At 35.3% G+C, this 26,830-nt stretch overlaps 1 protein-coding gene and 1 pseudogene across 2 annotated transcripts in view; both read right to left on the bottom strand.

Moving 5' to 3' along the window:
• The window catches only part of LOC141458864 (tachykinin-like peptides receptor 86C), a 379,610-nt gene that overhangs the window by 339,191 nt on the left and 13,589 nt on the right, over positions 1-26,830 (bottom strand). The gene's annotated exons all lie outside the window — the stretch shown is intronic.
• Positions 8,659-8,810, bottom strand: LOC141459025 (U4 spliceosomal RNA; annotated as a pseudogene).

The following is a 26,830-nucleotide window of genomic DNA, read 5'->3' on the forward strand; positions in this document are numbered from 1 at the left end:
TTCTTCTCAAATGCTAACACCGTTAACATAGTTCACTGTAGTCGTACTAAGACTTGATAAATAGATTCTCAAAATAGTTCAATAGTTGTTTAATGGTTTAAGTTGAACAACTATTTTACAATTTTGATGAATTAAGAGCTGAAGGTAAAGCCAGACAAGTTGTAAGTATGTAGGTTATATTCGAAGTTGAATGTAATTACATATATCGACACAAATTCATTCCGCGTTGCAAAGCTCATTTTAAAAGCGAGATGTTGAGCTCTCAATTTAAAATATAAACATTTGAATAGAGGTGATTGTCAGACTGCTTCATGTGCAATTTGAGAGAAATTGAGAATATTGCACACTTCATTGCAGCATACCCTTCATTGCAGTCTGCCCTTCATTGCAGTCTGCCCTTCATTGCAGTCTGCCCTTCATTGCAGACTGAATTATCTTAAAGAAAAGGTACTCACCGAAGTAGTACGTACTTTTAAGAATACCTAAATGGTAAAAGTTGGAATAAGCAATACTTAAGGGATACATCCAGATACAAAACTTGGCTGTTACAAGAATTTTATTATTTTTCTTTATATTAATGAATTGAAGTTCATTAGAAAAAGTAAAAATTAAACTAATTTTTTGTTTTTAAAAAGAAATTCCCCATCCTAGACTGAAAAGACAAGAAACTAACCAACACTACAAACTTCTCGCCAGACTACTTGAGTCAAACGATCTAAAATCAACCTACAAAACAAAAAAACTGTTGTTAATGCGACCTGTTTGGTCATACGGCATCGAAGTATGGAGATCGACTAAACGTTCCAATTTTTTACGCATTCATACTTTACAATCAAAAATACTACGAAAACTACTTAACAGCTCCATTCTCCCCATTCATAATGACCTCAAAATCCCTTTCATTAACGACCTTGCTCAAACTCGTTTCTTAAAATTTCATTCCTTTACAGCAGCTCATCCTTATCCTTTTATTGAACACTTATCTTCTTCCACATTACCAGGCAATCCTCCAAGGAGATTGAAGAGAAGATGGCCCCGAAATCTACTCTCCTCATAACAGTATAGTGCATCTGTTCACGTTAATGGAGTATTACCACTGGGTGCCTTCTCCAATCTTCATTCAAGACATTATACTCGTATTACATCACATTTGCTTGTTGCAACAACCGTTGCAGTCACAAATATCAATAAAAGAATAAAAAACAAAAAAAAATTATAAGTATTTTAGAAGAGTTGTGAGTGTAAACAGAACTGTCAGTGAATGAGCCATAACATCTGAATCCCTAGTAGTAGTTAAAAAATCGTTATCCATTTTATTAAACTCTATAAATCTCTACTGCCATAAATGATCATTGTATTCTCATTACGCTAAAAAGTAAAAATACTAAGTAATCGCTTCTTTGTGGTTTCATATGTAAAGTACAAATTACTTTAGTACGTTCTATTTCCCCATTGTAGGAAACAGGCTGCACCATATTCTAACAAAATCTGGCTTCCAGCCAATAGCGAACACAATACTACTATTGTAAACAGCAAACTACAAAATAAACATAGCGTTACAACAATATTGTCTAAATGTTGGTGGAACTATTTCAACGTTTAAACGTTGCAAAAACAAACTAAGCAGATTGTTATAGTTTTTTATTCTGTGTAATAACAATTATTGTGCAGAATAAAAGTATAGTACAATAACAATAAATACGGGTTGTATCTTGGTGGTTAGTTGACTATTTTAAGAGGAATAAAAAATGTTTTAAAGACTCCTGCATTATAAGTTTTTTTAGACAATCAACGGCACTCGACAGGGTTGTAGCTCAAGCCCACTTCTCTTTGTGATTTTAATAGACTAAGTAATTAGATCTTTCCAGCCCCAGATGCGCAGCTTTGATATGGGATTTAAAAATAAGAGCCCAGTCAAGTACTCTCTTCTGAAGGAAGACCTGGTGGTAACAGTAAATATAGACCGTGACCTCATTTACATTTTGTCTATTCTAAGAAAAGTCACTATGGAGAGCAAAACAGAAAGGACAGGAAGGTTATGCGGAAGAAGCCGCATAGGATTATGAAGGTCGCTAAAAAAAGAAGACAAAAGTTGGACCAGGTCACGAAGTTCAAGTACCTTAAAGCGCATCTAAATGAAGACGAATGAGGAGATAAAGAGAAGAACGGGTGCCACAGGTAGGATGTTTAGCGCGGTCAGAAAGAGCTTCCTTAATCAACAGTGCGGTATCAAAGGGTATGAAGCTGTCGATCTAAAGGTTGACATTTCTCCCCATTCTCACATAATCATCGGAGTCCTGGACAATGACTAAGAAAGAGTGAAACACAGGCAACTGAGATGAGGTATCTGAAGAAGACCAGAAGAGAAAGGATTCATTAAGCCAAATTGGCTTGAAGGTACAGCCAGGTAAAAAAGTACTTAGTTACGCTGATTCGGGCACGTTCTACGGAATGGCTAGCGTGGCATATGAAGCACAAGATTGGTGGGATAGAGAGGAAGAGGTGGTAAAGGAGGCATGCGCCAGTGAAGAGGAACTGCGTGGAAAACATTAGCAAAGGACAGCGTGGTAGCCTCACAAGGAAGGTGGTAGAATAGGCGTATGATGGCAATGATATACTTATAACAACAAAAACAGCCTACTATACATGAAATTGAAAATAAGTACATTAAGTACTTCAAATTATGCTTGTAAGGATCCACTTTGACAACTGCTGCAATCCATAAATTTGTGTTGAAGTTAATAATCACTATACAAATTTCTGGAACAGAAATGATAGTCATAAGCAAAGACTTTGGGAAAATAGCTTCTGAAAAACATATTTTATGAGGGTACAACTAAGGCAAACCCAATTCATTACACAATATCACCTAAATTTCTTTAGATACAACTTAGCTATTTTGCAAAAATTGTAAAGTTTTCCATAAGCTCGTGTAAAGCATAAACTGAAAGTTAAATGGGTTTAAAACTGTAAGTTACTTTCTTGTAAATATCGTGTGTAAATAGTACAAAATGTGGTACAGGACTAACCTAAAAAAGGGAAAAAAAAATCACACGACCTTTTTTATAACCTAGTCCTAGGTATCACTGAATAATAGAGCTTTTACACCTAATACTACGTGTTAAAATGTATTTTACTGCTGGGTGAATACTAAACTGCGCTACTTTGTGGGTTTTACGATCTCCGGGATTCGCATAACACTAATGCACTCACCGTCCAGTGTAGGAAAAATAACAATGAGGACTCCGCCAAAATAAACTACTTTTCCTTCTTCACTTTTACTTCTATTTCTTGGTTTATTAACAAAAACAAATCTAGAATCAGCTTCATCATAGCTTTGGATGTTTCTTTCCAAGAATTAATTCTTTTATTATTATTATTATTATTATTATTATTAATATTATTATTTCATTTCTGACTCCTTATTAGGGAAATCACTTAGGGGAGTGGACTTTGCCACAACCCCTTATCTAGATTACTATCTATCTCTCGGAGTTAAATACTAGTTCCCAATAATAGCGGGCTGCACGCGGCGATTGGCTTTATTGATCTGCTTAATGGGCAGCACTCAAGAACTTTCGGACGATACGGACCTTACCTAGAAGGACTGCCTTCTGCGCCTCTACAACCAGATCAGTGGATAGGCCCAACTCATTGACAGCAGTCACCGTTGTTCTGGGCACGAGGCCACTCGTGGAAAGTATTATAGGCGCAATCGTCATTTTGTCCAGGTTGTACATTTCTCTTAGTTGGAAACTAAGGTCCTGGTACTTCCGGATCTTTTCGCCCCTGCTTTTCTGCATGTTATCATCATTGGACATGGCGATATCGACGATATGTGCCACTCTACCCTTCCTATCCATAACTAGTATGTCCGGCTTGTTGTTAGCAACACTCCTATCCGTTATTATCTGTGTGTCACAATATACTTTTATGTGCGCATTCTGCAGCAGCGTCTGCGGGTTATATTTATAATATGGCACTTCTGTCTTCAGCAGCCCAAACTTTGAGCAAAGTGCTTTATGGATATTATTATTATTATTTTTTTTTTTTTTGCGCATCAACAGCTGAGGTTATTGGCGCCCGGAGCTTTTTCCAGTGCACTGCTGGCCTCCGGACAGTGTTCTCTCGTTACAGACAACACTGTCCATCACCGGACAGTGAGCTGTAAGAAGCTCCTAAGGAAGAGAAAATCTAAGGGTCAGCTGCTGGATTCGAACCCGGGACCTCCGCGTGGGAGTCCAGTATGCTAACCTCACAGCTAATCCCTTCCCACCCCTCCCCTGTATTATTAATATTATTATTATTATTATTACTACTATTATTATTATTATTTAAGCGCATCAAAATCTAGGCTTATTTCAATGCACTGTCGGAATACGGACAGTGTTCTGTCAATACAATACTGCACATCACCAAATAGTGAGCTGTAAGAAGCTCCTAGAATGAGGAAATCTAATGGATTCGAACCTGGGATCTTCACTTAGGAATCCAGTATGTAAACAAATGAGATAGCTTCCTTCTTTAATAAATCCTATCATTTTTCATTCACTTCAATAATTATTATTTTTAAATAATTTTATAACTAGGTAAAAAGTCGTGTGTATACGAGGGTCGTTTGAAAAGTCCGTGCAAAGTCAGAGAGATAGCACCTCTGGCGCGTATCGAGGTTATGTTTAGTTAGTAGCATCTCTTGGAAGAACACACACCAAGTTTCAGCCAGATCGGTCTATTTCTTTGTGTTTGGCATTCGTTTGAATCGAGGAAGTCGAGTGATTTTCAAAAAATGGACGAAAAAGAATTTCGTGTGTTGATTAAACACTACTTTATGAAAGGCAAAACGCCTCAGGAGACTAAAGAGAAGCTTGATAAAAATTATGGTGACTCTGCACCTATGATTAGAACAGTTTATAAGTGGTTTCAAAATTTTCGGAGTGGCCATATGGGCACAAGTGACGCTGAACGTTCTGGACGCCCTGTTGAGGTTACTACTCCAGAAATCATTGATAAAATCCATGATATGGTGATGGATGACAGAAGAGTGAAGGTGCGTGAGATTGCTAGTGCTGTGGCATCTCGAATGAACGGGTACATAATATTTTAGTTAGTTATAATAATATATAGTTGATGCTGTGGGCATCAACATTTGGACATGACAAAGCTATCCGCGAGATGGGTGCCGCGATTGCTCACGCTTGACCAAAAACGAAATCGTGTGAAGTGTTGCAAGGACGGTTTGCAGCTGTTCCAGAAGAATCCGCAGGACTTTAAGCGTCGTTTCGTCACGTGGATGAAACAAGGATAGATCACTACACTCCTGAGACCAAAGAACAATCTAAACAATGGGTTACCAAGGGGGAATCTGCGCCAAAAAAAGGCGAAGACCGTTCCTTCGGCCGGAAAGATTATGGCGACTGTCTTTTGGGATTCACAAGGAATAATCCTCATCAACTATCTGGAAAAGGGTAAAACTATTACAGGTGCATATTATTCATCGTTGTTGGACCTTTTGAAAACCGAGCTGCAAGAAAAACGCCCACGGTTGGCCCACAAAAAAGTCCTTTTCCATCACGACAACGCACCAGCTCACACCTCAGCAGTTGTGGTCGCAAAATTAATGGAAATAGAGTTCCAACTCGTTTCACATCCCCCTATTCTCCAGACTTGGCTCCCTCGGACTACTATTTGTTCCCCAATATGAAGAAATGGCTGGCGGGAAAAAGATTTTATTCAAACGAGGAGGTGTTTGCAGAAACGAATGGCTATTTTTCAGACTTGGGCAAATCCTATTATTCGGAACGGATCAACAAACTAGAGCAGCGTTGGACGAAGTGTATAAGCCTAAAAGGAAACTATGTTGAAAAATAAAAAAGGTTAACCCCAAAACATTAAGTAGGTTTTATTTTTGCACGGACTTTTCAAACGACCCTCGTACAGGGTGAACCAGTAAGTATTGTCCATAGGTCTACTGTGTGTAGTACATCTAAAGTGGAGTTCAATGACGTATTGGCCAACTTCATATTTTCCACTGTTCTTGAGTGACGTTACTTTAATTTTTTTTTTAAACATTACTTCGCAATAAAAATGTTATTACTCAAAACGTTTTAGCCCGAATTCGATTCTGATGACACGGTTAGAAAGACAGACAAATTTTCTAAAAATTGATACCATTTCGAAGCATAAGTTATTCTCCAAACAGCCTCAATCTTCCTCCGGATGCTGGAAAAATAAAAGTAATTGAAATTTTTAAGAAAACTCATTAGGCTCTTATGTGATCATTATCAGACCTAGATGCTGGCACTTTTTAGTAAAAGTTTCCTTGCCTAATGGGCTTTCCTAACGGTACATAATTTTCCAGGATTCCTTTTATCTTCGTATGAGAAATTACGTTTGTTTTACAAGAAAACGTGTTCACGAGCACTCAACAGTGTTAGTTTATCAAGTTGTTTAATTCATTGAAAACTCTTTTAGTTAGACAAGTAGTCAATTTTTAAAGTAGGCTGTCTTAAAATAAGGAAGTCAAAGATTACAAATTGCACTTTGAAAATTTACTATGATCTGTCTGAAATATTTGAGAAAATGTTAGGAAATATTTTAAACGATTCCTTAACAAAAATTCATATATTTAGTTTGTATTTAGTACTCCAAATTACAATTTCAAAGTTAACTACACTGTTGAAAAATATATATAAGAATGTGAATAAGCCTTAACAACTTTGTTAAAATATTTGCTCACATTTTCTCAAATGTTAGACCAGGAAACTTTTATAAAAAGTGCCAGCACCTAGGTCTGATAATGATCACATAAGGGCCTAATGAGTTTTCTTAAAAATTTCGATTACTTTAAGTTTTCCAGAAGATTGAGGCTGTTTGGAGAATAACTTGTGCTTCGAAATGGTATCAATTTTTAGAAAATTTATCTGTATTTCTAACCGTGTCATCAGAATCAAATTCGGACTAAAACTTTCTGAGCTATAACATTTTTATTGCAAAAAAAAGTAATGATTTTAGAAAAAATAAATAAAGTGACGTCACTCAAGAACAGTGGAAAATATGAAGTTGGCCAATACGTCATTGAACTCCACTTTAGATGTACTACACACAGTAGGCCTATGGACACTACTTACTGGTTCACCCTGTATAATAAATAATATATATAAGTTACAATAATGACTCCCATGTTTGCCAATCTGGAATAATGATTTCTGGGTAATTTGGTGCTTGAAAATGGAGCGAAACATGTACAATTCCTGAAATTCAACAGTTGTTTGTATAGTGTAAATAAAGACTTTCACTTGAGGCAGCTTAATTGGTTAACATTTCTTATAATTTTGACTGTAGTATTATATTTCTGTTTAGTCAGCAAATTAATGAGCACTGTGTACATATAAATATATTGGCGCTTACATGGAGAGATATTGTTCATTCAAGGGTAAAGTATGATGTTTGTCGTCAACTCGTTAAGCCGTTAGAAATGAAACAGGAAACGATACTCGTATTTCCTCAAGCCAATTCCGCATAATTCCTATTTATGTTTCACATATATTTGATAATTGTTTTAAAGACAAAGATATTTTTAAATTTCTGATTAAAAAAAAGTTATCTCCGTAATGTGTTGAATTTGCCTTGAAATGAACTAAGTTTGAGTTAGAAATAATATTTATACTTTAAAATTAATTTAAAGACTAATTTAATTTAAGGAAGGCTTGGTTAGGGTTTCTGGAGAAGGATTTAGCAACCTTTTCTATAGAAAGGGACCTTATCTTAATAAAAAAGAGGCGCATGAATTTTCTTTTTAAGTAATGGTGAGATGGAAAAAGTTCGATACAGCCTAAAGCTCCTTAGCACAATTGCTTCAATGTTAGATGTAGCACTGCGAAAATTGAATTCTATTTCACAGGCCGAAAACCTCAGATTTTTAGGTGTTGGCTACCACTTATTTAAATTACACTCTTGGTAAAGCTCAGCTTAAAGGATATTGGAATCATATTAGGCTAGATCAGAATGAAATCCAAATTAGATTTTATGACAATTATTCGATATTAAAAAATAATAATTCATTTGTGTATGAAGTATTTTTTCCTGAATTATTTTTAATGAAACACGTATTTATGAAGGAATATATTATTATTAATAATATTATATTAATTTATGACGTGTCGATCTAAAGTCATTGGCACCCGGAGTCTTCTCAGATCTCTGCGTGGGAATACACAGCTAGTCCAATAAGCTAATTGATCATTTGACTGCTTGTACATACACATGATCTTGCTTAGCAAGGCAGAAGGATAGAGCTCTAGCGCAGCGAGATTATAGCTCCTATATCTGCTATTTCATCATCAAAGTATTGAGTGGGTAGTGGCGATTATTTTATTAATAATACCCATCCTTTTATCGTAATGCTTCTGATGTCCTTTGTGCTTTTTTTCCATATAATCTGCTAGGCTAAAGAGAAAACATAAAGTTTGTATATGTATTTTCATTAATTTATTCTTTTGCTCATTAACAATACTTAGCGCGAGTAAGACTAATTGCCTGTAAAGTTTGTCATGCGCGGTACAGGTTTTTAGAGAGGGAGTTGATGGGGCGCAAGATTATTGTTAATGTAAGGGATGGAAATGATAGCTTCCTGTTTTTGCCACCTATAAAATTTTATTAACAATAAAATGTATCACTAAATTTCTAAATTAATAGAACACCATAAGAGGAAAAGTGTCAATTTACTGAACAAATTGGTAAAAGTTTCCAACTAGCAATAATCGCACCTCAGGAGACCTTCATTGGTTACGATATTGCCACTGCGCAAGGTTAAAAGTTAAAAGAAATTAGATTAAAATGTTTTAATCAAGAGATATTGCCGAAAGATTTTTAAATGGAGACTACGGCTGGAATTCAGTTGTCAATTTCTGTAAGATTTCCACAAGATTACGTCAAAATGTAAACTCTAGTAGATAAAGTTTGAAATGATTATTTATTTTGTATTATTATTATTTATTTTGTATTATTATTATTATTAATTTTGTATTATTATTATTATTTATTTTGTATTATTATTATTATTTATTTTGTATTATTATTATTTATTTTGTATTATTATTATTAATTTTGTATTATTATTATTTATTTTGTATTATTATTATTATTTATTTTGTATTATTATTATTTATTTTGTATTATTATTATTTATTTTGTATTATTATTATTTATTTTGTATTATTATTATTTATTTTGTATTATTATTATTTATTTTAGATATTTTTTCTTATTTATTTTTTATGAATTTATTTTATTTTTTGCATAAACATACAAGTTTTCAATTTATTTTGCTTTTGCTTATTGGAGAATTTTTCTTTTATTTTCCCGTTTGTACTAATTTTTTATGTAAATTTTCTATCTCTTTTTATGTGTTTTGTATTTAGTTTTTGTATTTTATCAGTATTGTATCAAATCTATTTAATTTAATGTATGAGATAACCGACTCCCGATGGTCGATGACCAGGAGGCAGTCTTTAATAAAGACTATTATTATTACAAAACAAGTTTGTTTATTCTTTTGAAATGTAACAGAAAAAGAGAAAATGATTTTCTAGAATATTGCACTAGTTGAATGTATACGAGGGTCGTTTGAAAAGTCCGTGCAAAAATAAAAACTACTTAATTTTTTGGGGTAAACCTTTTTTATTTTTCAACATAGTCTCCTTTTAGGCTTATACACTTCGTCCAACGCTGTTCTAGTTTATTCATCCCTTCCGAATAATAGGATTTGTCCAAGTCTGAAAAATAGCCATTCGTTTCTGCAATCACCTCCTCGTTTGAATAAAATCTTTTTCCCGCCAGCCATTTCTTCATATTGGGGAACAAATAGTAGTCCGAGGGAGCCAAGTCTGGAGAATAGGGGGATGTGAAACGAGTTAGAACCCTATTTCCATTAATTTTGCGACCACAACTGCTGAGGTGTGAGCTGGTGCGTTGTCGTGATGGAAAAGGACTTTTTTGTGGGCCAATCGTGGGCGTTTTTCTTGCAGCTCGGTTTTCAAACGGTCCAATAACGATGAATAATATGCACCTGTAATAGTTTTACCCTTTTCCAGATAGTCGATGAGGATTATTCCTTGCGAATCCCAAAAGACAGTCGCCATAATCTTTCCGGCCGAAGGAACGGTCTTCGCCTTTTTTTGGCGCAGATTCCCCCTTGGTAACCCATTGTTTAGATTGTTCTTTGGTCTCAGGAGTGTAGTGATGTGTCCATGTTTCATCCACAGTGACGAAACGACGCTTAAAGTCCTGCGGATTCTTCTGGAACAACTGCAAACCGTCCTTGCAACACTTCACACGATTTCTATTTTGGTCAAGCGTGAGCAATCGCGGCACCCATCTTGCGGATAGCTTTGTCATGTCCAAATGTTGATGCAAAATATTATGTACCCGTTCATTCGAGATGCCCACAGCACTAGCAATCTCACGTATCTTCACTCTTCTGTCATCCATCACCATATCATGGATTTTATCAATGATTTCTGGAGTAGTAACCTCAACAGGGCGTCCAGAACGTTCAGCGTCACTTTTGCCCATATGGCCACTCCGAAAATTTTGAAACCACTTATAAACTGTTCTAATCGAAGGTGCAGAGTCACCATAATGTTTATCAAGCTTCTCTTTAGTCTCCTGAGGCGTTTTGCCTTTCATAAAGTAGTGTTTAATCAACACACGAAATTCTTTTTCGTCCATTTTTTGAAAATCACTCGACTTCCTCGATTCAAACGAATGCCAAACACAAAGAAATAGACCGATCTGGCTGAAACTTGGTGTGTGTTCTTCCAAGAGATGCTACTAACTAAACATAACCTCGATACGCGCCAGTAGTGCTATCTCTCTGACTTTGCACGGACTTTTCAAACGACCCTCGTACAGAGATACAATTATTATTTGCCCAGGAAATTTGATTAAATTTACTTCTGTGAAAAGTAGTACATATATGTAGATTCTCTCTAAATTGCACCATTTTTGTCATTTTTCTAGAAAAACTAATCTCGGCGTTTGAAAAAAAACTGAGAACCTTTAAAAAATAATGACACAACCCCATTTTGGAGTTTCCATTACAAAGTATGTCTGAAATGGAATATGAATCATTCAAAATTAAAAAAAAAAAAATTGTACCAGACTTCAAGTCGACTTCAAACTTACTAGTGCGTAAATTGTGGAATAAAATTTCTGGGAAAGTTGCCAGTTTCTTAAAAATGATGTGTTAGTGAGTCCTCTAATTCATCTTATATTATGGAACGTTTGCTGGAGCTGGTATAACGATTCCTGAAATGACGGGGGGGGGGGGGAATAGTAAACATGATATTGTAGTTGATGGCGGTAACAAATAGATTTAGTAGATAAAAAAACCATCAGCCTTTAATATTTCTTAGTGTTATAGTTTCAGAAACATTAAAAATAAAATAGCCGAGTGGTTAGCGAATACTGGTTTACAATGTGGAGGTCACGGGTTCGAATCCAGCTGCTGGCTTTTTGAATTCTAGGGAAGGGATTAGCTATGAGGTTAGCATACTGGACTCCCACGCGGAGGTCCCGGGTTCGAATCCAGCAGCTGACCCTTAGATTTTCTCTTCCTAGGAGCTTCTTACAGCTCACTGTCCGGTGATGGACAGTGTTGTCTGTAACGAGAGAACACTGTCCGGAGGCCGGCAGTGCACTGGAAAAAGCTCCGGGCGCTAATGACCTCAGCTGTTGATGCGCAAAAAAAAAAAAAAAAAAAAAAAAAAAAAAAAAAAAAAAAAAAAAAAAAAATCAATGTTGAAGAACTATAGGTTAGATCATATATTTGAATTACAGTACATCCTCGATTAACCAGGCTGACTTCCGGCTATACCCATCCCGGAAAACTGAAATCCCGGTTAAACCGAATACACAGTGTTACATAGCAGTACATTACTGTTTCGTCCCAGAGATCAACTCCTATCTTAGACGGTAATCCTTTTTTTTTATTTTTTTATTTTTTTAAATTTTTTTTCATTTTTTGCCGCTCAACTTTTTGGAAAATACTTTTCAAGTGTTGTTTTTTTTTTTTTTTTTTTTTTTTTTTTTTTTTTTTTTTTTATCAAACGACCACTCTCTGATGAGTGTACGCAATTTAAAAAGCACAACTTTGTCATTGGTTGGAATGTCCTTATCGTGAAAAAAAAATCAATCAATTCAGCAACTGAATTCGCTGCAGCATCCAGGGATATTCCTGGGTGATCATTCTCTTCTACAGTCGATTTTATTTCCTTCTTCCGGTCCGTCTTCTCGGATGTTCTGGACGATTTCTTCAGGACTAAGGCATGCAGCAAACTGTGGAGCATCTCTATCACCAATCGAACCACTCTAAAACGTCTTCTCGATTCACGTTTTCACCTCCTTCCATCGATTGGGCGAGACGAGCGAGATTTTCAGCTGTTACTTCAATTGGCTCCTCTCCTTCCTGGACAACCGGAGCCACTGGCTTGATGATCTTCTTCCAGCACTTTTGAAGGTTGCCGTGGTAAATCCCAAGAAATTCAGTACTAATTGCACCATATTTTGGGGTTTTTACACACATACATGCATACATAATGACACTTTAAGAAAATCCGGTATAAAAGAATTGCTGCCACGCCTACAATTATGTAACATCGGAAGACAAAAACTTTTTCTGTAGCCACCGAAAATTAACTTTTGTTTCGGCGCCGATCCAGGTGTTCTTATGATGACTCAACATGATCCCGGTTAACCGTGGGCCGGTTAATCGAGGTTGCACTGTATCACGTTTTATAAAGAAATAAACAGAATAATTTTCTCTAAACATTCTGGGATTTTTCATTTTTTGAGAGACCAAATTGTAAAGCCACTATTTAGTTGTCAGAGGTGCTCATATCAGATATTTCTGATGCAAACTGTACAACGACAATCTGCACGATTGCGATACTTTTTTTTTGGTAAGAGAAGGTGACAGAAAATTGAAAATGTAAATAAATCTCTGGACCAATTCTGGCTGTATCAATGGGATAAAAGTGATAAGGGAAGGCCTCCAAAGGGAGCCACTTTTATTCTATGTTTTATCTGTTAAAATCGGACCTGACTGTTGAAATTATTGGTAATGCACTCAAACTGATTAAACCTCTTTACGAAGGTATGAATGGTTCTTTCATCAATTCACGAATGATAACTGCAAAGTCATCTCTGGTTGACTAAAAAGAAAAACTTATTATTCTACAGTATGTACCAAAAGTCCCATTATCTGTGTGCTATATGATGTTTTGTGTTCCTGGTGATATTGGGTCGTGAAAAGAATGACTGACGAATCAAATTATACCCTGGAGGAACGAATCGTCATTAGAACTGGGCTCATGAACAACCTCACACTGGGAAAACATTGAGAGAGATTCAAAATTATTTTAACGTTAGATTTAATAGGGAAACCACCAAATTTACGTTGGGAGAAGAAGCAATTTGAAACTGGTTCCTTTAAGGACAGACCGCGTTCTGGAAGACCATCAACCATTTCGAAGACCCCTCGAGACTCATGTGACCATGCCAATTGAATCAGCACACTTATCTCGCCGTGCTAGGCGACTGGTTTGTACCGCAATTGGAACGTTTGGGGCTTTGTGATCGAATCTGGTTTTTAACAAGATGGGGCGCTAGCTCACTTCGCAATTCGTGTGAGGAATTACTTAAACGAAGTGTTCAGAGACAGATGGGTCGCCAGCGTTACCGGAAGCTCTGAAATGGGCACCACGACGTCCTGATCTGACATACTGTGATAACGTATTATGGGGTTACATCAAACCAAAAGTCACCCAACGTTGTCAGACAACTGAAGACCTCAAAGACTCTGTTCGGAATGCATTTGCTACCATCACTCCCGCAATGCTGAGGCGCATTTCACATCGCTCCTTGAGGCGAATAATATTGTACTATGAAAATGACGGTGCATACTCAACGCCTGGAGTAAATGAAAGATGGTTACTTGTTGTAATTTGATTATGCTACTTAAAAGCTTCTCTCAACACTTTACACGGATGTTAGCAGGGGGATAATGGGACTTTTGGAACATACTATACAATATACGAGATGTGGCTATTAAATAACGAGACTGATGCTGCTACAGAAGAACTATGCATGCGCCAAATCCTACAGCTGTGCAGCGTAAAGCCTTCTCTTTCGATTGCAGCGTCTCACGTGTTTGTAGAGAAATCTGTCTGACCGGAATCGTCGTTTGTGTAAGAGGTGTTAGTTTCGTTTTGCCGAAAACATGATACTACACATGTAGTAGAGCAACGAATTGTCGTGAAATTTCACATGAAACTGGGTAAAACCGCTACTGAAACTTATCTTTTATTAAAAGAAGTTTATGGCGATGAATGTTTATCACGTGCGCTAGTTTTTGAGTGGTTCAAGCGTTTCCAAGATGGCCGAGATTACGTCGGAGATGATGACCGCCCAGGTCGCCCTTCCACGTCCAAAATGGATGAAAATATCGATTATAATTAATCAACATTACTACCGTGAGATGCTTGCACAACTCCGTGAAAGAGTAAGGAAAAAATGACCCTATTTGTGGAAGAACAAGTCATGGGTTCTCCATCAAGACAACGCGCCAGCTCACACTGCATTGTCTGTCCAAGACGTTTCTAGGCCAAGTACAACATCTCAGTTTTAGGCCATCCGCCTTATTCGCCTAACCTGGCCCCATATGACTTTTATCTGTTCCCCCAAAGTCAAATCTGTATTAAAAGGAACACGATTTCAGTCCGTTGAAGCTGTGAAAGAAAAAGCGGCACACGTCAAGCAGGAGCTCACAGAAAAAGACTTCCAGCACTGTTTCGAACAATGGTAAATTCTCATGGAGCGTTTTAGGGATAGGGGAGGGGTGTATATTGAAGGTGATAATAACTAAATATGTTTAAATTTAAAATAAAATGTTTTACAGCAATAGTCTCGTTATTTAATAGCCACACCTCGTACTTGCAAAATTCAACCTAGTTACAGTAAATACTACAAAAACCAAAAAAATGATTCTTTTACCTGAAAGATAAAATGTTTTATAATAATTCACCTATTGAGATAACTCGTACTTGTGCTTTGGTGTCCTCTTTAGAATAGAATAATTAATTTTTCTTATGTGAATAGTTTAAAGGCACGTCGATGTAAAAATAAAATCAAAATTAACTAGCTGTGATTTGAATTTAAGCCAAACAGTAAATTAATAAATAATAAATACTCAGATAAAAAGCTATTTTATAACGTTAGGCTACGACTGGCTGTGGGAGAGCCAGCGGTCAGACTCAATGAAAAAATTTAAAAACAAACTGTTAGATGATTGGAGGCAGAAATCTATTTCAGATGACCTAGAGAGAGCACATTCTTCCTCGTATAGCACATTGTATAAGGATATCCTGCATGCAAAATACGAAAATTATTACTTGCTCTATAATATTGGTTTGGAAGCTGTCAGAGTGTACAGCCAACTCAGGATTTGTTCCGCAAAAAAATGTACCATTTATGCAAAAAAGATAAGTTATAGCGTAGAACTATCCGAAACTTGTAAATTATGCAGAGCAAGCGAGGAATCTCTCGTTCACATATTTTTAAAATGTCCCTACTATAGTTTATATAGAGATAGATATCTTAATAACCAGTCACATACTTCTATAACAAACATTCTTGTATGTACAAACAAAGCTCAAGTATTTAACGTGTATAACTTTATTACTAGCGCAATGAAATTACGTAGTACTTTGTTACAGGAGTAACTCCAATCTGTGCCTACTTGAACTATCGTGTAAAGTTTTTATTTCAGCCAGTAATGCGAAGGTTTTATTTATGATTTTATACCTCCTAGACTCCTATTTACTAACAGTTTATGTTCTATTGAGTTTCATTTTTTTTTCTTTGTCTTTTTAAGTTCACCTGCAGTTAAATTACGTTTTGTAAAAGTTTGTTTTAAGTTTTGTAAAAGTTTGTCTATTTCAATTATTTTTGTATTCTTAATTGTAACAGTACAGTAAAAGGTTAACTCCTTCTGTAAAATACAACTTTGTATAAATACAGAAAAAAAAAAAATAATAATACAACTTCAGTCTATTTCAAATTATTGCTCTTTCAAGTTGTGATCAAATACTCGTTTAGGTTGTAGGAGCTATCTCCTATTTGAGAAATATTAATAGTTTTTCAAAAAAAAAGTGTATTTTATAAGTTCCTGATTACTGGCGAGAATTTATTGTTCTTGTACCAGCTATAACATTGAGGAATAAATAAAGTTTTTCCAATTTTTCATACCGTAAGTCAATATTTTCTTGGTCGAAAGGTTGTAGTCACACTGCTAGTCAATAATTTCAATTTGTTTTTGTTATATTAAAACTGTCCGGTAGGACAGTTGTATAAGGGTTGACCATCAAAAACTGCACGAAAAAGCGTAACGTTGAAAAACACCCAACTTTGACAATTTTTTTCTATTTTTCTATAAAAGATAAAATTCCCAAATTTTCTTTAAATCTTACTCCGAACCCTCCTTTATAACTGTAATTTTTTTGCAACCACCCAGATCTAATAGGTTTCGAGAAAAAAGTTGCCGAAAATGAGCAAAAACGGCTTTTTCAAAAAATGTTCTTCTTCTTGTTCTTGTTGTTGTTGTTGTTCTTCTTCTTGTTACCTTTTTTGTAAACAACGTAGCGCCTAAACGCGTGAACCGATTTTCATGAATGAGGTGTCATTCGATTCAGAATTTTATGTAGATGGGCCTTTTGGAGGTCTCAACGCTGTACATCGAATGGGAGAGGAGTTAGCCCCCTTTATGTAAGGCCCCCTCCAAAATTATTATGCGTACCACTTAGTAGTAGGTACATCATGCTAAATTTTACCACTTCGTAAAAATAATTGTATTTTGTGAAATTTGTAATTTCGAGTGTGTTATTTTATTATTATTATCTTTATTTGTATAGAGATACAATGTATCTGTCACAAAGGAGTTCAATTTCATGTTCACTTTATAAACTTTGTAAAGTGTAAGATCTTAGTTTTAAAACTTTTTAAAATTAAATTTAAGTTGCTTAGATAGAGCTTACTCATTACAAACAGTCTCTTTAAGCAGATTTTTACATAGTTATGTCACATGATAATTCTATTAAATTTTCTTTATCTTTTATCGATAATGATGTAGCTTTTCCTAAATTTTCTTTATAGAAGGGGTTTGAAATCCAATTATCATTTGTGTTTTCGGGTTTTGAAAAACACTCCATGAAAGACAATTTTAAGGCTGTTAAATGTGATATTATATTTTCTCGTGTATCTTGAGACAGATAACTGATTACTGTACATGTTAACAACTTTACTGTATAATATTTAATTAAAATAATTTTTATAAATTATAGGATAAAACGTAGGTATCTATGATATTTTTATGATTTTATTTTTTATATTTTTTTTTGTCCGCCATTGTTGATTATTTTTCGCGTACCACCAACCAGTAACTCGCGTACCACCAACCAGTAACTCGCGTACCACCAACCAGTAACTCGCGTACCACGGTTGGGAAACGCTGGACTAGAATTCTGGGGTTCAGCCAAGCATTCTAACATCTACCAACTGCGGAAATTATAGTCACAAATTCTACGCCGTATAATTTAATGCTCCAGACTACGTCTGTAATTCACACCTATCTAAAAAGTACCTTTTATTCAAGACCTAATCTCCGACCGATGCAGAGAGTAACACTTTCTGCTTTCAGCAAATCCTAACCCTCATCATTGACCCAGCTTTCATCTTTTACTCTTCGTGACATTCTGAACCATCGATTGAAACGGAGCTGGCTCTGCGATTTACTCGATTGTGCAGAAAACTATTGAACCAACATTTAATATTGGCGCTTAAATTCTCACTAACAGAATAAGCAGAGGTAGTTAGTTGTACAGTGCAACTTTTTCGGTTTGGCCACTTATATTTACTAAGCGGGTGCAGGGAAAATATTAGCCTTACCATGAACCAAACTAATATAAGTAACTTCAACAATAATAATCTTTCTTTAGAAAAATATTGTTGGGTAAAATTCTGAATATGTAATACGAGGTGTGGCTATTAAATAACAAGACTATTGCTATAAAACATTTTATTTTAAATTTATACATATTTAGTTATTATCACCTTCAATATACACCCCTCCCCTATCCCTACAACGCTCCATGCGAATTTACCATTGTTCGAAACAGTGCTGGAAGTCTTTTTCTGTGAGCTCCTGCAAGACGCGTGCCGCTTTTTCTTTCACAGCTTCAACGGACGGAAATCGTGTTCCTTTTAATGCAGATTTGACTTTAGGGAATAGATAAAAGTCATATGGGGGCCAGGTCAGGCGAATAAGGCGGATGGCCTAAAACTTGTACTTGGCTAGAAACGTCTTGACAGACAATGCAGTGTGAGCTGGCGCGTTGTCTTGATGGAGAACCCATGACTTGTTCTTCCACAAATCGGGTCATTTTTTCCTTACTCTTTCACGGAGTTGTGCAAGCACCTCACGGTAATAATGTTGATTAATTATAATCGATATTTTCATCCATTTTGGACGTGGAAGGGCGAACTGGGCGGTCATCATCTCCGACGTCATCTCGGCCATCTTGGAAACGCTTGAACCACTCAAAAACTAGCGCACGTGATAAACATTCATCGCCATAAACTTCTTTTAATAAAAGATAAGTTTTAGTAGCGGTTTTACCCAGTTTCATGTGAAATTTCACGACAATTCGTTGCTCTACTACATGTGTAGTGTCATGTTTTCGGCAAAACGAAACTAACACCTCTCTTACACAAACGACGGTTCCGGTCAGACAGATTTCTCTACAAACACATGAGACGCTGCAATCAAAAGAGAAGGCTTTACGCTGCACAGCTGTCGGTCGTTAGGATTTGGCACATGCATAGTTCTTCTGTAGCAGCTTCAGTCTCGTTATTTAATAGCTACACCCCGTGATACTGTTCAATTAAATAATCAATAAAAGTACATTGATGATTAAAGAAAAAAAAAGTAACATCTCGTTATTGAGAAAAACAAAAACAATAATTAGCTGAAAAATAGAGAAACTTTACAAACAATAACAATAAATAGAGCTGCTCAAGAACGCTATAAACAAAAAAGGTAATCTAAGTTAAATTCATAAAAAGAGATGTAAAGATAGATGTAAAAGTGCATTACCTTTAAAGAATGGTCAATGGTATAAATAATAATTATAATAACGACCACATATTGAGGTTATCTAGTATGTACAGTGAATCAATGCTGGTAGACTTATATTAAAGACCGAAAAGTTTTAAAGTATTTTAGTTAACTTGGATACATAAATAATTAACTTTCTAAACGTGGACAGTCCAAAATGTAATAAAGTACACATGTAAAAACGGAATTGTGAGGATGGTAAAAAGCGGGAAGTTTATTGAATTACAACAATTAAAAAGTACGGAAACAGAAAATATTTATTATTTATTTTTTTCTCTCATCTGCGGAACACGACCCTGGAACCGTTTATCACATTAGTTCATCAGACCAGAACCCTTACTGTGTTCTCTCGTTAATCATTCATCTTCCTCTCGTCTGTTCCAAGTTGTCCTTCTTTACCCGGAGGAATTCCCTCGGAGTAATATGGCACACTGTTCTAGGGAACCTATTTATTATCTTTTTGATGATAGTGTCCAGACATAACACACTCCATCTCTGGAGACAAAACAGCGCGCCGGCATAAATAAATGTGTGATCTTGTTGTCCACAGTACACCCGAGCAGTTCAAGCAATTTTGCGAAATCTCCTCTCCCGTACGATGAATTTACAACTTAAAATACCCATGTCCACTGAGTAAGATATATATAGACCTCACTGGATCGCCTTCTTGCCAATAACCTCACTTGCTTACCATCCTCTCGACTGCCGCCAGTCCCTGTAGTTTGCCATTTTTGGAAAGTATCTTTCACTCCCGCCTAACTTACTAGTTCCTGCCTTCAGTGTATACTCTTTGTTCCTTTCTTTGCCAGGAGTTTTCTATAGGAAACACCTCTTCTTCTTCTTCTTCTTCTTCTTCTTCTTCTTACATGGCGCTACAACTCATGTAGAGTCTTGGCCTCCTCAAGACGTGCCCACCAGGCATCTCTTTCCTGCGCAGCCGCCCTCCAGTTTCGGAATCCTAACACAGATACAGCATCCCTCGCCGCACCATCCTCCCAGCGCTGCTTTGGTCTGCCTTCTCCTTCTGGATCCTTCTTAGGAATCTCATCTTCGCTCATCCTAGCTACGTGTCCTGCCCATCGCAGCAGTCTACCAAGCTTTATTACTTTTACTATATCAGGATCCTTGAACAAAGTGTACAATCCCTGATTTTTTTTCTACTTCTCCAATTCGGTCCATCGCATGTAGGACCATAGATTCTACGGAGTACCTTCCGTTCAAAAAAAAGGTTAAGGTTTATTCACATTCTTTTCTTTTTCAACAGGTAGTTGTGCATGAAATTGTAATTTGGAGTAAGTACATATGAATTTTTGTTCATAAATATTTCCAATCATTTTCTCAAATATTTCAGTGAGATCAGAAGTAAATGTTTAAAGTGCAATTTGTAACCTTTAACTTCCTTATTTTAAGACAATCTACTTTAAAAATTGATTACTGGTCCATCTAAAAGAGTTTTCAATGAATGAAACAACTTGATAAACTAACACTGTTGAGTGCTCGTGAACACGTTTTCTTGTAAAACAGACGTAATTTCTCGTCTGAAGATAAAAGGAATCCTGGAAAATGATATACCGTTAGAAAGCCCATTAGACAAGGAAACTTTTATAAAAAGTGCCAGTACTATTAATGATCACATAAGGGCCTAATGAGTTTTCTTAAAAATTTCGATTACTTTTATTTTTCAAGTATTCGGAGGAAGATTTAGGCTGTTTGGAGAATAACTTATGCTTCAAAATGGTATCGATTTTTAGAAAATTTATCTGTTTTTCTAACCGTGTTATCAGATCAAATTCGGACTAAAACTTTCTGAGTAATAACATTTTTATTGGAAAAAGGTAATGATTTTGGAAAAAAAAATTAAAGTGACGTCACTCAAGAACAATGGAAAATATGAAGTTGGCCAATACGTCATTGAACTCCACTTTAGATGTACTACACACAGTAGGCCTACGGACAATACTTACCGGTTCACCCTGAATACGGTACCTGAAGATCATCGCCAATGTTGCTTTTGCCCCCTAATTGTGGCAATCAACAGATTAATCCATTGGTCCTAATGTACAACTTGGCTTCACAGGTTGTGTCTGTTCATCATAATATTGATTAAGAAATAAAACCAATATTTCTGTTAGGGGCAATTATTGTCGAAAGTTCTGTACTAATTATTTAATTACCAAACTAGTTAACACCTTAATTATGTGGTGTAACGGAGCCTTGAGGGTCACTGCGTTTAATTTCTACTTCCTCGGAATATTAATTATTAAAACTAACACTCTCGAGTTCCACCCGATAAATATTCATTAAGTTAATTCCAATCTTGATTCCCTTAATATCATAGCATTTTGAAGATATTCTCTGATAATATTGAACTCTGTTACTTGAATTACCCTTCGTTAAAGAGATAGTTTTTTGAAATAGTTAAAAAGTATGAATTAACCAGTTAAGTAAGTTTTGACGAGTATATTCGTCACGCGTTTTCAGTAGTGACCATCGGCAGTTAATTTTGTAATTTTAGTTAAAACTAAAATATATTCGTAATAGATAGATATAGTATGAATTAGTCTTCGTAAATGTATCCTTGTCTTTTATTAGTCATCACGGAATCAATAACGAATCCATAAATTGGTGTTAGGCTAGACCAGCGTGGCCAACAAGTCGATCACGAGGCCAGTTCTGGTCGATCGTCGTTCGCTCGCATTGTCTGGTGTAAAATTCCGTGTACCATGGACTTTGAAGCGATTATAGAAGACAAAACTTTCTAGCAATAGTTTAATGCATTCTGGGAATTTGCCAGACACTTAAACATTGCGGGTGATGAAAAAAATAAATTGCATTTTAAGTTAGTAAAAATCTATCTTGAAAAAGTGTCGGAAAATAGAATTTTCAGAGGTACCGCATGTACGGAATGCTGCTAACAAAAGTTGGGTCTAGAAATTTATTTTCTTCATGAGCCTGTATCTCGAAAACTTAATAAGTGATTTAAAAAATAATATATACTCTACTTATCTACCCATACCTCGCTGAAATGCACCTTATACTGAAACACAGTGTATAAACATAGTATGCATTTCACATCCCTTCTTCACCCCTTAGACTACGCCTATGACAACAAGTCGATCGCGACACACTTTTAAGATAAAAAGTAGATCTTATATACAGAAAAGTTGGCCACCCCTGGGCTAGACTATGCAGTAAGTGGGGCGCCTGGTAATAAAAAATGGGATGAGGATCCTTTTGTTCCCTATTTACCTGTATTCAAGAGGCGGAGCTTTCTTTATGGCTCATGAAATGAATAAATGTACATGAAATAAATAACGAAACAAAAAATATATATAAGTTATTTCATTGCAACCCAGTTTCACATCAAACATACTCTGGGTTTGACGAATATATTCGTCATCGCTTAATTTGTACGAAGCACTTAGAGGACACATTTTCAAAAAAGGTCGAAACTGTTAACTGGTTAAACGCCTTAACTTTTATTATAATATTACATTTTACTTTATTATTTCCATTAATAATCTATCATTATGTGAATAGAGCATTTCTTCAAATATGGCAACCATTTTAACTAGTTATTTTCTCTAGCTGCTTAATTCAGGTAATGACTGCCCGACAATAAGATTGATTTAATTTTAATTAATCTTTAGGTAATGTATCATTGGGTTCTAAGAAAATGTTTGTATTCCAGCTTTGGATAAGTCAGAGGTTGATAATTTATTCTAATTTTGAATTTTATAGTACGGCCTGCGCTGAAAAGTTATTTATGTACATATTTATTTTCAGAAGTTTATTAAATCAGGTTATCTTGGAAAGTAATAGATGGCTAAAATATTTTACTAATAATTTTGTATACTTAATATAAAAATTCAAAGCCAACAACATGGAAGCCAGAAGCACCGTAAACCTAAACAGGTAAAATTCATTTATAGTCTTATTAAGGTATTAAAAAATATCGTCCAGCACAAGATTTCACCAACCTCTCGATATTTTTATAGTCTATTCTTACTAACATTAAACCTTTTTACTGTAATCTTTACGGCAAATTCTACCCTTAACACTTCCCCAGACCTGCCCTAAAACTAATTTTACTAGGATAACAGATAATTATATTATTATTATTATTAAAGCAATTCTATTAATTACAATTAGCACATTAAGTTTAAACAGAATCGTTTTAACCTGTTAAGCGTGTTTGACGTGTATACACGTCAAAACAAATCTTTATTACGGTGCGTTCGACGTTTATACTCGTGAAAAATATGACATTGCCATTAACTATAAAAACTCGAAATTTTAATAAAATACAATAAGAATATTATTTGGTGGGATGTTTCCTTTATCTTACCAATAGAACTGCGGTGGGAGCCAAGCCAAATGATAAGTGGTTGGTACATGTTTGGTCTCCCCATTAGAGATTGGAATTACGCACACAAATAGAAGCTCTCAACCCTTGTGCAATGCCTGTTTTTACCTTTTAGATAGAGATTCAGATCTCAGTACGAGCATGATTTCATTTTGCACAGAATTCAAAGCTCTTTTCTTCCTTGTAAAAGCTCTTTTGCGTCCCTAGTTAACTAGAACAATGCATACGTGAAGCGGTGCAAGATTTTGAATGAGCACAGACTGCTCTGTAATCTGTGAGCCCTAGTGATTGCAGAAAAAGTGCTTGCAGTGGCTATTAAGGACGTTGTAAACTTTTGGCTGTTTTTCCCTGCGTACGACGTGTATACCACGTCATTGTCTTTTAATTCCGCACAATGTGGGGGGTTTTAACAACTAAATTCCACGCTTAACTGGTAAATCCATTTATTAAAGTAATTCTTAAATTGATGCAATAATCTGGTGAAACGAAAACGAAATTTCAACTTTGTGATTTTTTTTTATTTTAGGAATTACGGAGAATACAGATGCTCCACACAAAAAAAGAAATAAGATTCAAACAACCAGACAGACCAATTTCTATGAACCACTTATTCATGTTCAGGGAAACCTCAAACAAAACTTTTTCTGATTGGAATCTCAAAAAACTGCACGATTACAGAAAGAGAATGCAAAAGAAAAATAATAATGGCTACTTATTAAGGCGAACTTTACGTCCAACTATCAAATTTGATTGTAACTACAATACCTAACATATTTTACTATGAATTACTATGATTAACGACTAACAAGGGTATTCAGTACCGCAATAAATCCTAACTTTGCGAGCTTTGTCTTGTAGCATTCTTTAGACACATACTCTATAGTATTTTATTAATGAGTTTAAGTTACAATTTATGGCATTAATTTATTCGAGTGTAATGTGATTATAGTTTATAAAGACATTTGGAGTATAATGCATAATCATAACATCTGAAGTCATTGTACCCAGGTCCTTTTTTTTGTGTACGTAGCCAGCCTCTCGGCAATGTTCTGTCGTGACTAACAACAGCGTCCTTCATCGGACAGCGAACTTGTTATCTTTTCCACATATAATCTCAAAAAATTATAATTCTTTCTATTCGGCATAGAACCACTTGTTGAGCAAAGATATACTTAATAATAATAATAATGTTTATTTAATTCCAGCTTTAAACACAATTGCATTGCAGAATGCGTTAAATAATAACACTCAACTGCATGGAGGGTACACCGTCCCCAAAGTTGAGATTCGTTTATATACAGTAATTCATTCCTTTCGAAATACAACACGTTTTTGGAAAAAATAAAAATAAAATAATCCACCAGTGAGTAATATAAATGAATAAATGAAATTAAATGAATAATGTTGCAAAAAAATAAAACATATTTTAATCCTCAGGGCAGTGTCCTAGGTCCTATTCTTTACTCCTTGTATACAGCAGACATACCTCAACATCCAAATACCAGCCTCTCCACCTTTGCTGACGATACTGCTATCTTATCTCCACATTCCGATCCTCTTATCGCTACACGAACTCTACAAACACACATCAACCACTTACAGGACTGGCTTTTCAAATGGAGAATCAAAACCAACGTTACGAAGTCTAAGTTTATAGTATTTACTCTCAGACGGAAAATCCTACCTCCTGTCATCTTGAACGAAACTCCTATACCAGCTGTGGACAAAGTACGCTACCTTGGACTGCACCTAGACAAACGGTTGACATGGAATCCCCCATACTAGACTGAAAAGACAAGAAACTAACCAACGCTACAAACTTCTCGCCAGACTACTTGACAAACGTTCGAAACTTAACCTACATAACAAAAGACTCTTATATCTAATGTTACTGCGACCCATTTGGTCATACGGCATCGAAGTATGGGGATCGACTAAGCGTTCCAACTCACTACGCCTCCAGACATTACAGTCAAAAATACTTCGAAAACTTCTTAACGCTCCGTTCTATGTATCTAACCTCACTATCCATAATGACCTCAAAATTCCTTTCATTACAGATCTTGCTAACACTCGTTTCTTCAAATTTCATTCCTCTACAGCAGCTCATCCTAACCCTCTCATAGATCACCTATCTTCCTCCACATTACCAGGTAATCCTCTAAGGAGATTGAAGAGAAGATGGCCTCGTGATCTTCTCTTATCTTAAGCACGTTACTGGAGTGGCACCACTGGGTGCCTTCTCCAATCATGATTTCCCGTTATTTCTTTTCCCTTTCACCGTATTTGCTTGTTGCAACAACTATTGCAGTGGTAAATTGCAATAAAAGATTTTAAAAAAATAAATAAATAAAACATATTTTAATCATAATTAAATTCATTAATTATTAATTTTCTGTAATTTAAGGCCACTTTTAAATAATTACTTAAATTATTTCAATTCCAACCGTTTAATATTGTATATAAATCATTATCAGTAAGATTTGTTTTTCTAAAATACTTTAAACGATATGGGGTAAACGATATACTCGTACATTTTACTATAAATTCAACTTTTAATTTGTTCTACAGGTGGCTAAGAAACTTACCTGAATTCAATTCCTCAAATCAGTAAAATCAGAATTGTTTCTCATATTAGACTAGCTTCGAAAAAAACTGTTCGATTATTTATTAACGGACGGAATTGCAAATTTTTAAAACTGTAAAATGTTGAGAAATAAATTCTTACTATTTCATTTTCAAGAGGAGCCGGTTTCTAACTTGGTCCAATTTACAGAATTATTGTGCTTAGATGATATCAAAGCAAACAATATTTGTAAATATACTATTGAGGGATACAGAGTAAGATCAATATTAATTGTAGGGCTTTAAATATGTACTATTGTTGTCTCTTTTGTACTTTAGTGTCTGAAATATTCTCTGGCTTAACATTCATTTCTTCAAAATATCATTACAATTATTCTCATTTATCTACATCTATATTTACGTTCTATCTAAGATGCTAAAGATTTCCATTAATATTGTCTAATATGGTTTCCTGTACCAATATGTATTTTTCTGTAAATTTCACTATTTTACAAGATTTTAAAGCACCCAGTACTAATGCATTGTCGAATTAATATTTTTGATTATGTTTATTTTGTTATCAGTTTTGTAAGCTCATCCCTTTGATAAGGTGGTAACTTGAAAGCAATAAAATTTATTATTATTATTTTATTATTTTTTTTTAATGATTT

The sequence above is a fragment of the Rhodnius prolixus genome, unplaced genomic scaffold (assembly GCF_049639745.1).
Source record: "Rhodnius prolixus isolate KJV_2025 unplaced genomic scaffold, Rpr scaffold_5, whole genome shotgun sequence".
NCBI classification, from domain to species: Eukaryota; Metazoa; Arthropoda; class Insecta; order Hemiptera; family Reduviidae; genus Rhodnius; species Rhodnius prolixus.